This window comes from Euprymna scolopes, chromosome 46 (assembly GCF_053919585.1).
Source record: "Euprymna scolopes isolate OS-2025 chromosome 46, ASM5391958v1, whole genome shotgun sequence".
In the NCBI taxonomy this organism is placed as follows: domain Eukaryota; kingdom Metazoa; phylum Mollusca; class Cephalopoda; order Sepiida; family Sepiolidae; genus Euprymna; species Euprymna scolopes.
The window spans coordinates 116684100-116696128 of record NC_136527.1 but is presented as its reverse complement, the minus strand read 5'-3'; positions in this window follow the sequence as shown (position 1 = coordinate 116696128).

Genomic DNA, 12029 nt, shown 5'->3' with positions numbered 1-12029 from the left:
TGTGTCTACCATTTTTCTATGGTTTTTTGGATAATTATTTGCTTTATCAGGTTTCCAGCTTTTTGTACTCATAGAATGTCTCAGAGTGAGGTTCACACTATATCTGTTACATGATAAGGGCTGTCCCCTTTTCATGTAAGTATAAAAATAGAGAATTTAGTTAAAATGAAAATAAGAGAAAGCAGAAATCGAACCCTGGACATAAGTTTCAAAGAACAATAGGTTTAAATGGAATGTCCAGTAAATTGTTAATTCGGATGAAATAAATAATAAATAAACTATTCAATTGTTAAAAGAATGTGGATAATAAAATATTGGTTAAATAAACTAGAAATGTAGGTTGAATTCTTCTGTGAAAACAACAAAAGAAAAATAGGTTATTGGGAAATCATAATATTGGAAACGTGCAAGTCCACGCATGTTGAGGGCACGTGAATTTTAGTCACGTGGCCGGACATGCATGGATTTCTCAATATAGGAAGAGTTAGTTGGTCAGTAATAAAACTCAGTCGTCTAGGGAGTGAGACGTCACTTCAAGGAAAAAAATGTGAAACTTTGAATTCTTGATGATGGGAACACGGCCGTGTGACGAAATAAACCACCATGTGTTTTGTAAAGCTCGTCTTGTGTTTATGATTCTTACAAAAAGGTAAAGTTAAATTGTATTATATATGTGTGTTATAAAATGTCTTTTCATACACATCTCGACATGTCATATCCATAATGTGAATCAACATCATCATGTCTGTACAATGTCCGAACTGTCTGAACACTATGTCCTCACTCAAAGAGCTTCTCCTTCTTCTTCCATTCAACACAATTAAGGAATGAACTTTTAATATATAAGAATCTCTCCTAACAGGAACAATCTCTCTAGAACTCTTAATAAATCTCTCTCACTAAGAAAAAGCATCACTTATAATAAGACTCTTTATCTCTAAGTCTCTTACAACAAATCTCTCTCTCTCTGAGTACATCAACATCCCTCTTAATGAAACACTCTTCTAAGACTGCGCGTATAATAAGACTCTCTCAATGAAACCCCTATATAACAAACAGTAATTTGGTGCCGTGAAACCCCTATATAACATATCTCCAGTTGTTGAAGTGGCATATAAATGTACCTATTTACTATGCCTCCCCACTGGACAGAGTTAGACACCAGGGTCGTTTTTTTTAACGTGGAGAAAAGGTACAAAAATAAAAATTGTCTCAGTCGTGAAGGATTTATCCTCCACCGAAAGAGAACAATAAAATGAAGTGCAGCATCTGAAGAACAGATACTACACTTTGATCAGATACTACAGTGGCATATAAATGTATCAAACAAATTATTGTAACATTATGCTGGCGTCACTCATTTGTGAAATAAGTTGATGCAGCAGGAATATGTGATGGTTGTCTATTTTACAATCAATTCCAATAAATATTGCAATTTCCCTTCGTGCCCTTCTACTGTTGTGTTATATGTAATGTCTCTTCAAAAACCGCTATTATGATTTTGAAGATATGCCCAATTACTAAATACGACATATTATGAATGAGATATATTACAAGACATGCCATCAATTACGATTTTGAAGATATGCCCAATTACTAAATACGACACAGATCGGTTCAGGCACTTAACCTTCATCATTGCTTGCCCAGTTAAAGCAATCTCACACTCAAACTTACAAAAGATTACAAAATTGCCTTCCAGACTTTTTCCTTTTTCCGGCCAGGACAACAAACACCAAGTTTACTCCTTCCACAGATTTCCTCTTCCCACCACCATCGTAACTTTCTTTTAAAGATGTAACGCCGGGTTTCTGGCTTTGACGAGGAACTGAACATTCCAACATTTTCATATACAGTTTCTTTTATTACAAACAAAACATTCATCCTATCGTTCATATGAGGGGCGTGCAATAAGTAATGCCCCTAACCCACTTTCCATAGCAGTAGAGCAACGAAACATGGCAAAGTTATTAGTCTTTCTCTATATAGGAACTACGTAGAGTTATGCATTTCTCCCATCGTTTGATGCAGCTCTGGAGACTGTTTTTGTAGAACACCCCAGGTTGGTCTTCCAACCACGACGTGACTTCAGAAATCAAGGCTGCATAATCTGAGAAATGCCTTCCTTTCAAAAACAACTTCAAAAAATTAATTAGTTTAGTCTAAATAAAATGACTTAATAAAGCTAGATTTGATATGAGAAATAGACGTTCGACTTATTATAAATGGATGTTTGGCGCCACTATTCAACAGGACCTCGAAAGACATAACTATAAGAAATCAGAGAAATTGTATTCTTATGTCAAAGACATCGAATTGAACGATAAATCAATTTTCCAGTGTTACCTGTCGCCATGACTAAATTTGATTTCCGAACTTGGCTTTTTGGTGCTAGTATTTAATTTTCTCCGTCAAAATTTAGGTCGAACTCTGCCTAACAAGAACATCCGAGAACCCAACATGGTAACAGCCGAAAATCAAAGATCCGATATTGACTTATGTAACATACACATGCATACATACACATGCATACATACACACGCATACATACACATGCATACATACACATGCATACATACATGATGATCGCAATGTTTTGTCAGACGAGTGCCACTCCCTCAGTCACTAAAAGTCCATGTGCCTCAAGATTACTTTTCAGCACTGCCAGCGACTTGCACACCCTCAAGCAAACATGACACTGAAAACGTTCATTGGTTTGGATGAAACTAACAGCAGCGCCCAGCGGTACCTGTATCATCGTGCGCTTTCATGTGATTAACAAAACCTGCCTTAGATAACAGAGACCGATCACACACCTTACAGATCCAAATATCTCCATGGTTGGGTGGCAAGGTTTAGCATTTCCTACATGCTCTCTTGAGTTTTGCTCGGTCTGTTTTGGCTGCATCAAAGTGTTCTGCGCCCTGTATATCAGTGTCCTCACTCCTCCACTGCTTGCAATCATACGATAGGGACTCCCAACTGTCAACAGGAATATGAAAGCTCGTCAGACTCTCTAGTGCTATCACGAAAACGTATTTTGGGCTTGTGCTGGGGTCTTTTTCCAAGAAAGCGCTCACCATAGAACAACTCTTTTGGGAGTGGGTGGTCTTCAAGCTAGATAAAGGACCCGCCCAACGCATCTGGTTCTTAATAACAATTGTAGCAATATTGGTTGTTTTGACCTTATTTAAGACATCTGTATCAGGGACAAAGCTACCCCACTTTAAACCAAGAATTCTGTATGTGACCGATATAAGGTCCAAGTTTCAAAGGAATAGAGTCTGGATGATACTACACATGCTTGATTTACTGAAATTTTAGTTTTCAGAGTGAGATCACCATCAGACCAGACTCTGTCTTGTGTACTCCCAAGGTAGACAAAATCTTTTACAACTTCAAGGCGCTTTCCATAGACGAAGATATCAGGTTCCACATATAGATCATCAGGAGCGGGAGTGTACATGACTTTAGTTTTCTTAATGCTAACTGTCAATCCGAAGCAGGTACACGCATTTGTAAAGAGATCCATCACTAGTTGCATATCTACTGGGGAGTGTGTTACTAAGTCAACATCATCAGGATACAACAGTTCCCTAACAGGTCCATCACTAACAAGTGTTTTGGCCTGGAATCTTCTGAGGTTGAACACCTTTCCAGCCGTTCGGAATTTTATATAAACACCCATAACGCAATCGTGGAAACAATACCAGAGCACAGCAGTCAGATAGAGCGAAAACAATGTTTGGTGCAGTTATAACACCCTGCTTCACACCATTATCCATGGGGAATTTTTCCGAAAGCCGACCATTGAAGTTGACGTGACCTTTCATACAGTGGATGAAGTTGCTTGAACTTGTCTATAAAAGCAGGTGTACAGCCAAATTTTTTCAGCACTTTCCAGAGAGCCTCACGGTTGACCGTGTCAAATGCTTTGGGTAATTCCACAAACACCTGGCAAAGAGGCATACGTTGCTCAATACATTTTTCCCAAAACACAATATCCATAGTTCCTCGTCAACCTCAAAAACCAGACATACATGCATACATACATACATACATATATATGCGTGAAAATTGGCACTTTTTGACAAGCTTTCGATCTATTAAGTTTGAAGTCTGCTGTCCTGTATTTGGTGGTGCTTGTAGAGGAATTTATTATGCACCCTTGAGTGTCCTGTCAAACCACTTGCAGATTTAAAGATCAACCCATGGATATTAGAACAATACGTCGTCTGGGTGGCAGCACATTCTTATCAAATTGTTGATCTTGTACATTTCAGTTTTTTGTTGAACGGATATATTTCTAACATCATGTTGATTCAATTCTCAGTAATCCATTACGGGCCGAATTTTGTCTTTAGTAGGTTGTTCAACAGCCATGAGCGGAATTAATCCTTTGAGTGGTCCCAGACGTTCCTGTGGGCACGTTATTAACCATCTGTTATCAATAACCATCTTCAGTTCTTCTTCATATGCGGCCCTATTCTTCGTGACAGCTGCATACTCTAGAATAGTGTTGCACAGCTGATCTGGTGCTTGGCTCATAGTCCATTTCCACTTTGCAGTCCACACCTTTTCGTTGTCGTCAAACGTAGCACAGAAGTTCTTTTCTTCAATAGACATGGCTGCACAGACTACTTCCCCTGATCCAAGCATTACACCTCCAGTCGCTGTTATTATGACGCCTCCTAGTGCTTGTATTGTATCAATTCCAATCAACATGTCATAGCCAAGGGGTTTTTCTTGCATCACCAGAACGTCAACTTTGGCTGTGTCACCCTTTTCAGTACAGATCGTGACTGTCCCTTCACCACAACATGCTCGAGATAAGCCATTGATCGTCATAATACCGACTGGTTGCTCCCGTCACATCTGACAGTGATGTGCACTATAGACTGGGAACGCCCCGTGTTTATGAGTGCTTAACACTTCACACCGTCAATTTTAACGCCAATGACCGGTAATCTTGTGTTTATTGGTTGGCAATGGGCAAGGGTGGCGATAGTACCTTGCCCCCAACGTCGTTTCCCGAACAGTTGCGAGATATGTGCCCAAACTTACTGCAGCGATAGCATTGTACTGTTCTCTGTGCTCGTGGATATACACACCTCCAATCACTCCGGCACCCCTTAGCAAAATCATTGGCCTCCCCACATTTATAGCACACTGGGCCTACAGGCTTAGTACTACGTGGGAGAGAATCTACATTGCTTCCATGCAGTTCGACTGCTGCATGTTGAATACTAGTTGGTGCTGCAATTGGCTCCTGTTCCTTCGAGCTCGGGCTAATAACTCGTCTGTTGTTAATTCATCAATTCGTGACGATGCCCGCAACAGTCTGCTGACCTCCTCAGGTAAGCCTACTAGAAAGGCACATCTTAATATCTTATCGTTGACCCCACCAAATGGTACCGACAACTTTCGTAGATCGGCTAGGTCCACGTCAACCGTTTCCTTGGGGTGAAGTCGCCGGCTCGTGAACTGTTACCATGTGTTGTGTAGATGTATGACGAAATGAGACTGAAGATTTGTATAGCTTGTATAAAACTTTATTCAGCTAAAAAGAGTGCCGCCAAAAAAAGGAAAAGAAAGATGGCCGATCGCTGCTACTAGTATCTCCCAGAAGGAGAGAGAAACAGGGAAGGTAATTCGGGGTAGGGATGAAAAAGAAGAGTTCTTTTATTTTCAGGTCATTCTCCGCCGCCTAAGAAAGTCCAGGGCATATTTTCGGACAGCTTCTGCTCAAACTAAAAATAGAGAAAAGGAACAAATTCAAAACTGGTGATTTTCAGCTAAATATGTGACGAACTCGAGACAAGCGTCTGGGATATAATGCATCAGCATCTTCAAGGGAAGTTCTTTGCAAATCATCCAAATGTGAGCGGCGAGGAGATGTAGGAGTGCCAGTTTCGGGGACATAATTTTCGATGTCTGCCAGAGTATTAATAGCAGAGTCTTTAGTGATGCTTGGTGGAGGAGGATGATCAAGGCTAGACTTGATAGGGTCCTCCGTAGCAGCAAGTTCAGGCTGTGAATAGTTGTTTTCGTCACCAAGTGGTGCAATATGGCGTAGTGACACTGTTGTTTCTCGCTCATTATTAAGTCGCACATATGCATAGTTCGGATTGACATCCAGAATTTCCACTGTCTCAACTAAGGCTTCATATTTACTTCCACCTACATGGCGGCTCAGGAGCGCAGACTTTGATTTGGCTACCCAAGTTGGTATAGAATTGCCAGACGCAGATTTCCTTTGGAAATTAAACAGATATTCATGAGGGGTGCAGTTGGAGGCGGTAGAGCAATGAGCTTATGCAGTGTAGTGCTACATCTAGCACCTTTTCCCAGCTAGTTATGGGAAGATTGTTCGATCTTAGAGCGAGGATAACTGTTTGCCAGATGATTCCGTTATATCTCTCCACTTGGCCGTTGCCTTGTGGATTAAATGCAGTTGTTCCACTGGTAGCAATGCACCGAGAGAGAAGGAATTCCTTGAGTTTGTCGGACATGAAAGCAGTGCCTCAATCCGAATGTATGTATGAAGGATTTCCGAAAATAGAAAATAGACTGGTAAGGTGTTTCTTGACAGTTACTGCCGAGACATCTGCACAAGGGCAAGCAAAAGGGAAACGGGAGTATACGTCTACTACAATTTGCAAAAATCGATTTCGAGAATTTGTTGGCAAAGGTCCCTTAAAGTCTATACTTAACCTCTCAAAGGGTTGACTTGCCTTAATGAGCATTTGAGGCGGAGTTTTAACAAATCTAGGCTTTATCTCAGAGCAGATCTGGCATGATCTGGTTACCGCTCTTACATCATCTACGGAGTACAGCATATTCTTGCTTCTAACAAAGTGCATCATTCGGGTTACTCCAGGGTGACAAAAATCCCTGTGCAGAGCGTATAGTTTCTCGATAGAAATTGTGGCTGAGCAAATTCGAGATAGAGCATCCGCAACTGCATTTTATTTTCCTGGACGATGAGTTATGTCGTAGCTGAAGCAGGCGAGTTCTAGCTTCCATCTTGTGATCTTCTCATTTTTTATTTTGCTCTTGCTTTTGGGGTTGAACATAAAAGAAACAGATTTTTTGATCCGTGACAAGTTTAAAATGCTTTCCAAGTAGTAGATGTCGCCATTTTCGAATGGCTTCTACGATAGCGTGGGCCTCTTTTTCAACTGAGGAGTGTTTCTGTTTAGCAGACGTTAAAGTCCTAGAAAAGAAAGCCACAGGACGACCGCTTTGGGTGAGCGAGGCGGCGATGGCATGTTCTGAAGCATCTGTTTTGACCTCAAATGGTAGAGTTGAGTATATGGCTACCAGGGATGCTTTTGCAATTTCTTTCCTCAGATGCTTGAAGGCATCCGTTTGTTCCTTGTTGAGGGGAAAGTGGGTGACCCTAGTTAAAGGATGTAGTTTTTCTGAAAAGTTTGAGATCCACTTAGAGTAGTGGGAAAACATCCCCATAGCTCGCCGAAGAGAAGTATGGTCTGGAGGTAGAGGGAGGTCCACCAATCCCTTGAGTCTGTCGGGGTCGGGTCTTACTGAACCACTGCTTATTGTATATCCGAGAAGATTCACAGAGCTAAGCGAATAGTGGCATTTGTTTTTATTCAGTGTCAAACCGTACTTATCCACGCTATTCATGAACTGCTTCAGATGGTTATCATGTTCTTCCTGGGTTAGGCCACAGATAGTGACATTGTCAATGTAGGCATGAGTTCCTTTGAGGTTTTCTTGCTTGATTATGCCATCCATAACTCGCTGGAAGCTAGCTACCGTATTGGTCACTCCAAAAGGTATCCGACAAAATTGGTAGAGGCTCCCTGCAGCTTCGAATGCAGTATATTTTCTTTATTCTGGTCTGATGGCAACCTGGTGATACGCACTGGTTAAATGCAAAGTGCTAAATACTTTATAACCAGCAATCTCGTTTACCATGTCCTCTATCCGAAGTAGGGGATAAGCGTCCAGAAGAGTAAATCTGTTTATTGTCTGGGAATAATCTACTACGTATCTCTTCTTGTGGTTATCAGGGGATATCACGAGCGTTTGAGCTCGCCATGGAGACTGAGAGGGTTCGATAATCCCTTCCTTCAGCATGCGCGATATTTCAGATTTGATGAATTTAGCATCTGGTAGGCTGTGCCTCCTTGATTTTACTGCTATTGGGTGACAGTCAGAGGTTAGGTTCGTAAACAGAAAAGGATAAGGGATATTATTAATTGCTGTCAATCCACAAATCGTAAGAGGGGGAGCGGTCTTTCAAAAGGTATTTTCACAGAAGAGTGTTGGCGTAGGAAATTATGTCCGATGATGACGTCACAGCATAAGTCGGCCATAACAGCTAGTTTGACATCATCATATTTTCTTCCGCCCAGATTGAGGGATACTATGCAATGTCCGAGAGTAAAGGACGAATGCGAACTGCTAGCCATAAAAATTTTCTCGAACTTGCCATGGTCGACAGTCCCAGCCTTTTCACCTCATCAAGATGAATGAAGTTTTCCCAGCTTCCCGTATCAATGAGTATATTAACAGACTTGCCGTTAATTTTACCACACAACGGTGAGTGAGATAGACTCTCTGTAAAATTGTAAGATGGAATAGAAGCAAGAATCAACTCACCATGATTTATAGCAGATGCTGTAGGGGATCGGCAGACACGATCAAAATGTCCTTTCTTGTTGCAATTCTTGCAAATGGAGCTTTGTGCAAGGCACCTAAATCTATCGTGTCTCGGGTTCCCACAGAAGAAGCATTTTTGTCCCGAGGCAGCAGCTATAGTGCGTCCCTTACCACACTCAGACTGGTCATCACTCTCTGTAACTTCGGTCCGGACAGTGGAGGCAGATGCATTCAGAGAGTTCTGTAAGGAGTAAAAGGGGCTAATTGCTTTTGCGCCATTTCGAGGGTTAAAGCCTGGTCATACACCGTGCTTAAATCCAGCTTCTTGCTCTCCAGGAGTCTCTGTCGTATATGATTGGAAGCAATTCCATTGATGAAGGCATCTCTGACTTAGTTATCCCTCGCCTGAGTAGCTGTGACGGCTTGGAACTCGCAGTCCTTGGCGAGTTTATTAAGGGCCTGTAAATATTGGTCTACACTTTTGTCCGTTTGTTGACGATGAGTAGCCAGTAAATGTCTGTAGAATATAGTATTTTTAGGCTGTACGAACACAGCGTCGGGAGTATCCATAGCAGTGTTGTAGTCGTCCATGTCCGATATATATTTGAATATAGTTGTAGAGACAAGGTTAATTAGTAAACGTAGTTTTTGTCTGTCTGTTAGAGGAGTCTGCTGCATTTCGCCGACCGCGTCAAGAAAGATGTGACAAGATTTTTTCCAGTGACGCCATGTGTCTGCCGCGTCCGATTTACTGGCGTCCACATCTAGTCGGTCTGGTTTCAGATATTTTTCCATCTTTTACTTTTTAGCTGAATAAATTTGTTGTGTAGATGTATGACGAAATGAGACTGAAGATTTATATAGCTTATATAAAGCTTTATTCAGCTAAAAAGAGCGCCGGCAAAAAAAAAAAAAAACAAGGGGAAAGAAAGATCGCCGATCACTGCTACTACTGTCTCTCAGAAGGAGAGAGAGAAACAGGGGAGGTAATTCGGGGTAGGGAAGAAAAAAAAGAGTTCTTTTATTTTCAGGTCACTGTGGTTGCCTTGCATAATTTGTGCATGATTTGGTTTTCAATTTTATTTAATTCCTCCAAGTTAGAGAACTTATCTAAGCATAGAGTTGATTGGATTTGTGACAAATCATTTGTCCCTCTTGTAGCAAGCACCGGTGTTGATCTCACTTGGTTCTTTTGATTACGAGGAAGCTGAGATATTTTGGTGTTTGTCAGAGATTCTATAAGGATGAGGAGGTTGGATGGTCGATTATGTGAACTTTTCAAGCCTTTATACTCTTCTTTATGTAGCCAATTATCTGGCGGAATATTCTCCGTTTAAACTTCTGTTGTAACCTTGCATCTGATCATTTTTTTTTTTTTTAAAATTGCTAAGTCTGGTTGGGTACTCCTCTGTTCAACCTAAAACATAAAGGTTATGTGAATTTTTATAGAATAATATTATTTAAATTTTTCTGTTTTTTGTTCTCATATGTGTTTCCTGGAGATCTTCAGACCATAAATTGTGTGGTATACATACATATATATATATATATATATATATATATATATATATATATATATATATATATATATATATATATATATATATATATATATATATATACATATACATATATATATATATATACATATACATATATATATATACATATATATATATATACATATATATATATATATACATACATATATATATATACATACATATATATATATATACACATACATATATATATATATACATACATATATATATATATATATATATATATACATACATATATATATATATATATATATATATATATACATACATATATATATATATACATATATATATATATATATATACATACATATATATATATATATATATATATATATATATATATATATATATATATATATATATATATACATTTTTATTTATTAAACACGGGTATATATTCACGCTCGGAATCCCAACTACATGGAACGTTATTTTAAAGCGCTTATTATGTAAACACGATTTTCGTCTCGCAATTTTATTTTTTTCGTACGAAAAAATATTTTTAAAATTATTACCAGTTTATTTTGACATTCTTTCAAATGTTACAAAAGTTATATTGGTTAATTAATAATTAATATTGGTGATAATTCTGTTAGGTTTAAAGACTTGCTCAGTTTAACGATTAATACTATTGAAAACATTTGTATATTAAATATGAAATATGGTTTTACTAAACTTTTCATTGGGTTAATTACAGGTTTCTATACTTTTATTTAGTAAAAAGATACAAACTAGATATGGTAGTTGTCTACAAAATGCTTATTATTTTTGCAGTAATATTTTTCAATCGGTTTTAATCTGTACGAGCCTATTTCAAGTCTCACACGAAACACACATTCATATAAAAGCTATGTCATATACATACGCGCACACAAACATACGCACCAACGTCCACACATGTACACATATTCACGTTCGCGTACATACACTCACATTCACGTGTATATACACACACGCTTACGCATACACATGTACTCACACACGTGAACACGAACACACTAAGGAAATACACATGCGCAAAATACACTCTGGAAACGAGTATAAAACAAGGAGACAAACTGTTTCTTATTCTTTTTAGGACTAGCTCTCGGCTAGAGAGGTTGGGCTAACCAACCGCCTCCCCTTTGGGAGGCACACGCTCGCGCGTTGTCAACACCCCTGCGACTATGTATGGGGCACGAGCTAAAGACAGTATGTATACATTCTCACTCTTTCTCTCTCTATCTACTACTGTTCCCTGAGAGCATCTTCGCGTAGCTGACTACTAACTGATGACAACTCTAATATCCTCTTCTTTGTCTACACGCTGGACTATCATTCTCAGTTTTTACTACAACATTTATTTCTCTTCCCACGCGCGAACAAACAATAGTGACCCGAACTTGAGATGAAAACACATTTCCTATTCTTGCTACAACACCAGTCCTGCAACGAACATTGGTTACATACGCGCGGACATGTTATAACTAAAACGTTCATTTCTTTCAACAGCAAATAAACGACGTTTATCTTATCCATTAATTGAGTTCTTTGTTTCCTTCAATTCCCATTCGTTTCATTATTCTTTTGTAACGGGATTGGGGTATTTATATATCCTAGTCCCCTACAAATCTAGCAAAAAAAAAAAAATGGTAAAAGTCATGTTTATAATATAACTTAATATAAAAAAATTAAACACAATTAATTAAAAATCTTTGTTGAACGGGACATTTTTAAATAATAGAATTGTAATCGTTTTAATTTTTTAAAAATTAATTTTTAGGAAGTTTCTTTTTCTTGGCAATTCAACTGATAATAATATATATAGATTAGAAAAAAAACGCTATTTAA